The sequence below is a fragment of the Penaeus chinensis genome, chromosome 31 (genome assembly GCF_019202785.1).
Source record: "Penaeus chinensis breed Huanghai No. 1 chromosome 31, ASM1920278v2, whole genome shotgun sequence".
NCBI classification, from domain to species: Eukaryota; Metazoa; Arthropoda; class Malacostraca; order Decapoda; family Penaeidae; genus Penaeus; species Penaeus chinensis.
The window spans coordinates 24,501,324-24,508,823 of NC_061849.1; the positions used below are offsets into that span (position 1 = coordinate 24,501,324).

The 7,500-nt window shown below is 39.0% G+C and overlaps 1 protein-coding gene across 2 annotated transcripts in view; it reads left to right on the forward strand.

The window, feature by feature from the left end:
* LOC125041952 (prolyl 4-hydroxylase subunit alpha-2-like) overlaps positions 1–7,500 on the forward strand; it is a 183,044-nt gene that overhangs the window by 101,565 nt on the left and 73,979 nt on the right. The window lies entirely within an intron of this gene.

Here is a 7,500-nt window from a genome sequence, read left to right on the forward strand (position 1 = left end):
GGTGCTCGCACACACGCCACGCGTGTTTTGCTTTTTAGTCTTATATTTTAATAATTTCATTTTATTTTATTTTAATATTCCATCAAAGTGCTTTAATTAACATTCTACCATGGTTCGTTTACCTACCCAATTACTATTATAATATAGTTAATTTAAGCAAATGACTCTGAAAGTATTTTATTACACAATTCTAAATCTTGTACCTTTAGAGTTCTACGATTTGTTTTATCCCTTTTAAATAGCAAAAAAATAAAGACTAGTTACTATCTTCGCCAGAAAGGTACCGCACACAGCCACGACAATCGAAAGAGCGATTTCACGAACGGTCTGCCTCGCTGAGAGAGTGAGGGACCCCGGAAAGGGCCAGTGGTCGTGAGGGTCGTTTTGATAGAGGAAGCGAGGGATACGTCGTGTTAGTCGTTCAGCCAAGGGACCGGCGCTTTAATTCAATCTTATCCTTTTCGGGCTTTTTATCTTTTATCGTTTGTTTTATTTAAGTGTTCTGTTTTACCCTTTTGTCGTTCTTACTTTTTTTTGTGTTGAGTGTATTTTGTTTTGTCGTTGGTGTTGTATGGAGTGTTCTATATTGTTTTATCGTGTTTCCTTTTGCTTTATCGTTTGTGTTATTGTTTAATGTGTTTGTCTTTTTAATTTTTACTCTGAAATGAACGCTTTTATGTATGTTTCGTTTTATTAACGCCCGATCTGTTATGAAATGGTAATAAATGAGAATGAAAAGACTAAAAGATAACTACCAACAGTGCGTAACAACTCGCCTCCTGTGATATAATAGAAGTTTTTATTTTATATTTATTAAGGTTATTATCTGCCTCTCCTCGGCTCATATCACGCGTAAAGACCTTCATATTCTGGCAACATACATATACACCTCATACACATACACTGGATTTACTGTCTCGTTCCGTTCCCTACACTTGTCTTCTACACTATCATTCTTCATCCATTTACACTACGTTCCTATGCGTTAATTAAATGGGTGGTGAGAGTGACTCCTCTTTGTATTAGCTTTTACTACACCTCTTTCTTGTTCTCCTCACACACACCCTCCCCCTCTTTCCCCTCCACCTCTTTCGCCTCCCCCTCTTTCCCCTCCCCCTCTTTCCCCTCCCTCCTTTTCTGCCCCCCTTTTCACCCTCTCTCCCCCCCTCTCATAGCCTCTTCCGTGTCCTCTCCCTCTCCCCCACTACCCCCTCCCTCCACCCCCCCATCTTACAGCTTCCTCCATATCCCATAGCACTCCCCCCCCCTTCCTCCTTCACCCCTCATACCTCCCCCTCTAACTCCATCCTCCCCCCCCCCCCCCTGACCACTTGAGTGAAGGACAGTTGGGTAATTAAGTGTGCGAAACGGAAGGGGAAGAAAGAGGGAGATGAAGGAAAGAGGGTAGAGAAGATAGGGGGAAGGGAGAGAGGAAGAAAAATACTTAAGAAGGAGGAAGAGAACGAAGTGAATGGAAAATATAAGAAAGAAAGAAAACGGAAAAAAATGAAGAAGAAATGTAAACAGTATAGAGAGGAAAGAGCGAAGGGGGGAAAAAAACAGACAACTTAAACATTAATGGAAAACCCGACTCGGTAATTGACAAGCTGACTTCAATAAATGGCTCCCCGATTTCCTCTTCCCCCTCGTCCACGCCCCTCCCCCCTCAACGCTCCCCCACCCCTACACCCTCCCTTCGTTCCCCAACCCTCCTCCACTGTCCCTTTGTTTTCCCCACACCTCTCCGCCTCCCCCCTCAGCCCCCCCTCCACCCTCCCCCTCGATTCCCCCCCTCCACCCTCCCCTCGATTCCCCCCCCTCCACCCTCCCCTTGTTTTCCTCACCCCCCTCCAACATTCTCCCTATTCCTGTTTCCGTATTTCCTCTCTGTTTCAGACTCATTCTTCGTTCAGGCTCCTTCCTCTCTTTCCTTACATTTTCCCTCTCTCCGTTTCTCCATTTTCTCTCTTTCTCTTTCTTCCTCTTTCTCTCACCTTTCGTTCTCTCTCTCTCTCTCTCTCTCTCTCTCTCTCTCTCTCTCTCTCTCTCTCTCTCTCTCTCTCTCTCTCTCTCTCTCTCCTTTCATTATATCTATTTATATCTCCTTCATCTTCTCTATATCTCCCTCCATTCTCCCCCCCCCCTCCCCCGTCCACTCCTCTCCCTCCCTCCACCCTCACTCTCCCTCTTCCCATCGTCTCCTTCCTCCCTCCCCCCTCCCCCTTCACCGTCTCAACCCCCCTCCCCCTCTCCCACCCCTTCTATAAATAAGAGCAATCTCGTCCAACTCACCTTCACCCTTACGCAGTCTTGAAATAGAAGTGAAAATGGCGTAATCACGTTTCGGTTGCTGACCACAAGAACGCCAAGGACATCACTGTTTATTATATTTTTTTTATAGTTTTTTTTCGGGGGGGGGGGGGGATTTCTTCTATATTACTCTAAAGATTAGAATGTTATGGCGAAGGCCCATATTATCTTACAATTTTGTACACTGGCATGTTCACTCCCCGCCTCCAGAATATTCATACATACATACATATGCAATGTGTGTCTATCTTCTATCTATCTATCTATATATGTACGTATATATGTGTATGTAGATGTATATATATATGTATATATATACATATATATACATATACATATACATATATATACACATGTATATGCGTATGTGTATGTGTGTGTGTGTATGTGTGTGTGTGTGTGTGTGTGTGTGTGTGTGTGTGTGTGTGTGTGTGTGTGTGTGTGTGTGTGTGTGTGTGTATGCACGATTGTGTGTATTTATTTATACATGCATGCATGTATTTATTTATACATGTAGCTAAATGCATGTATTTATGTATGCATGGATGTATATGTATGTATGTATGGATGCAAGTATATATGTGCATATCTAAATACATATATATGTGTATGCACTCACACATGTATATATACTGTGTGTATTATTGTATATGCATATTCAAATATCTGTGTGTGTGTGTGTGTGTGTGTGTGTGTGTGTGTGTGTGTGTGTGTGTGTGTGTGTGTGTGTCTGTGTGTGTATGTATGTGTGTGTGTATGTGTGTGTATGCGTGTGTATGCGTGTGTGTGTGTGTGTGTGTGTGTGTGTGTGTGTGTGTGTGTGTGTGTGTGTGTGTGTGTGTGTGTGCGTGTGTGTGTGCGTGTGTGTGTGCGTGTGTGTGTGCGTGTGTGTGTGCGTGTGTGTGTGTGTATTGCAAGTATGCATTTAAGTATGTGTATGTGTGTGTGTGTGAGTATATATATATATATATATATATATATATATATATATATATATGCACTCACACGCGCACATATGTATGTATGTTTGAAACAATAACAGCGCTTGTTTGGAGAAAAGTATAGATTAGTTACCCTCAATTGCAATCCATGTTCTATTACAAAGTACGCACTGTCGATGTAGCCCTAACTACAGCAATCTTATTTTTCCGTTTTCTATTGAAACAACCAGACACGCAGGCATGACTATGCGTTAAAAACACAGTATTGCAAAAACATATTATAACTCCAAAATTGAGGATCTACAGAAAAAACATGATAAAATCTTCTCATTACTTGACAAATATGCAAATTACATGAATGCTGAGATGAAAAAAAAAAAAAAAATCGACAGAAGAAATTGGGATTTCAAGCAGAGAGTCGTATAGAAAACGGCAGAAAGACAGACAAATATACAAATATAGACAAACAGACATAAACAGACAGATAAAGAGAGACGGGAAAACAACAGAAGAGAGAGAAACACTCTTGAATAACACGCAGGGGAAACACGGAATAATTTTCACACTTCAGGGATTCCTTTAACAATAACAGATGGGTACCTGAGCATAAGGATATTTTTACGACCCGGATTTAAAGGCAAACTGCGCAGTCAGAACTTATTTCAACATTTTTCCATTTTTTAAAGATGCAACATTGACTTGACTTGAATTGTGTTGATGAAGGAATGAGAAGGAACTTTTGGATGATAAATTAAAAAAAAATTTTTTCTACTAAGGATAAGCTGTTGGTGTAAATTATTTGGATATTGAAGAAAGAGTTTTTGTTTCTATATTCCAAAGATGGAGAAATAAAAAGGCGAAGATAAAGAAGGGAGAGGCGATCATGAGAAATGGTGAGAAAGGAGGAGAAAGATAAAACTAGATAGATAGATAGATAGATACATATATATATACATATATATATATATATATATATATATATATAGAGAGAGAGAGAGAGAGAGAGATGATGGGGAGAAGGAAAGGGAGAGAGAGAGAGAGAGAGAGAGAGAGAGAGAGAGAGAGAGAGAGAGAGAGAGAGAGAGAGAGAGAGAGAGAGAGAGAGAGAGAGGGGGGGGGGGGGGGGGGCGACAGAGAGAGAGAGAAGGAGAAGGGAGTGGAAAAATGAGAGAAACAGACAAAGACATGATAAAAAAAAAAGAAAAAAAAAAAGGATTTCCCTATTGCATCATTTGCTGAGTGAATTCTTAAATCTCCGTCATCTCCGTCGCCCCATCCCCTCCCCACCCCACATCACCACCTTTTCCTTCCCTTTCCCTCTCTTTACACTTGACACTTACCTCGAGACACCAGGGACAAAATATCAACAATTGCGCATCATCTTCATACCACCCACAGCATCGTACAAGCGCAAAGCATTTTCATCCTAACTCCTCCGTTAGATAGAGTCGAAAATGCCTTAATATACCGACGTGTAACTACATTTTTATCTCTTTCTGTTGTTGCTGAGACAAGTGGCCAATCAGCGACGGGTTTAGAAAGATCGACCAATGAGATTGCAGGACACATAAAGCTTACCCAATCGGACTTCTAAATGGCCGATAACAAAAAAAAATTGAAAATAAAAAAGAAAAACAGTAAAATCTGGAAAATGAATTCTCTCTTTTTTTTTTTTTTTATGTAATCTTCACCTTTGAATTACTAACCTTGACTCAAATGTTCTTATTAACATAATATTTATCAAATAGCATAATAATCATGAGTGAATGTCAGTTTATGGTTTATAATGAGAATATATATATTCTTTTTTTATTCAAAATTCATTAGTTTGTCTCCATTTTCTCTCTCAAGTGAACCATAAAGTCAATTATTGTCGCGAAAAAAAAAAAAAATCTTGAATATTTCAGCTTTGAAATTAAATGAACTGGTTTAGATGTTACGACTTGTCTTAAATTCCACTTAAATTTTATATGAAAATAAATACAATTTTTTTTTTCCTTCTTCCCTCTCTCTTCCTGTTCCATTTTCTCTTCCCTTCCTTCATCTCTCTTCTCTCCTTCGCTATTCTTCGTCTTTTTCTCTTTTTCTCTTCTTCCTCCATCACTTTCATTCTAATTATCTCTCCCTCCTTTTCTCTCGTATCACCTCACTTCCTTTTTTCTTCTTTCCTCCCTATACTCCTTTCTCTCCTTCCGTTCCATTCCCTTTTCCTCTCTCCTATCCCTTTCTTTGCTTCTCTCTTCCTCCTTATTCTCCTTTCTCCCCTCCTCCCTCGCCCTCTCTATCTTCTTATCTTTCCTCATTTCCTCTCCTTCTCCACCAACCAACTTGTCCGAAGGCCTTGATGGCTAAAGGGCATGGGCGTCTCCGAAACCCAAGTCGTGACTTCGGTTTAACCTCAAAGGCTTGACTCTTTTATATATTTTTTTTTCTCTCTCGTTTTTTGTTTTCTGCGTCGTTACTCCTTTTTTTCTTTTGCGCAGTTCGAATGGAGGGAATAGAGAGAAGGGGAGGTTATATGGAAGGAGGATTATTGGGAGATATAAAGATGGATAGCAGGGTTAGTTTATGGATAAATAAAGTGGATTGTAAGGTGCGTGGGATAAATATACGTGGAGAGGAAAACAAATGGACAAAATAAGAATGAAAATGATATTAATAAAATACGAAGGAAAAGGAAAAATACAAAACCTTACAACATTTAAACACAAAAAAAAAACGCATCAAAACAAAGCAAATATCCACAATCTCAGAACGAAAAGCTTAAAAAAAAAGTAAAAAAAAAAAAAAAAAACAAAAAAACGCCCTTAAGGACATCAATCAAGGCGTCATATATCCTTAAATTAGAATAATCACAGTTTAGAGGATGCCAAGTTCCGTCCGCGTGACCATGACAGCTGCACCTGTGACGTCACGAGAGTCTGAGAACGAGACCGTCTGCATGTCCGTGAATCCAGGGACACGTGAACGATAATTACGAAACGTGCAGTTGATGATGAACAAAAGAAGAGAAGGTAGACAGGGCTTACATCACAGAGAAGTGTTTACATGCTCCGTGAACACAGTCACATGGTCGTATGTACACGTCTTACATACAGACACGCACGGGCACGCAGGATGACACACACGCAAGGTCAGATGCATGTGTGGCGAGTGATGGTGGGATACATATATATATATATATATATATATATATATATATATGTATATATGTATGTATGTATGTATGTATGTATGTATGTATGTATGTTTGTTTATATGTATGTATGTATGTATGTATGTATGTATGTATGTATGTATGTTTGTTTGTTTGTATGTATGTATGTATGTATGTATGTATGTATATATATGTATGTATGTATGCATGTATGTATGTATGTATGTATGTGTGTATGTATGTATGTATGTATGTTTGTTTGTATGTATGTATGTATGTATGTATGTATGTATGTATGTATATGTATGTATGTATGTATGTATGTATGTATGTATGTATGTATGTATGTATGTATGTATGTGTGTATGTATGTATGTATATGTATATGTTGTTACGGGTGTTTCGTTTGGGATGCTTGAAGGAGCAGGAATAACATTTACCATATCAGTACCAACAGCAATAACAATATGAATAATAAAGAGTGGTAATCACAAGAATAAGAAATAAGCACGCACGTACACACACACACACACACACACACACACACACACACACACACACACACGCACACACACACACACACACACACACATTCCCACTTAGATAATATTTACCTGGACTGACAGGTGATAAAATCTACGGCGAGAATCATCCAGATTTCGCATTTGTCTTTCACATTATTGCGTCTTTCTTTAAAAGCAGAAGTCAATTTGTTGACGACTACACACATACAGACAAACACACACACACACACACACACACACACACACACACACACACACACACACACACACACACACACACACACATACATACACACGCGCGCAAACACAGACATCCAAAGTGAAAGACACCGAAAAGCAACACTCAAAATGAAAATAAGAGAAAAATGACGTTGTAATACTTATAAAACGTAATTCCGGCAAAAGAAATGTGGTAAATATTCGTACCTAAAGAACATTTGCCAAGAGAGCTGATAAATATGCACAATCTTCATATTAAATGTTTGTTATTATCTCTCCGATCATCTGTCTTTCTTATCCTAATCTTTGTTATTCTTTATCTACGCAATATATATCTATAAATACATAA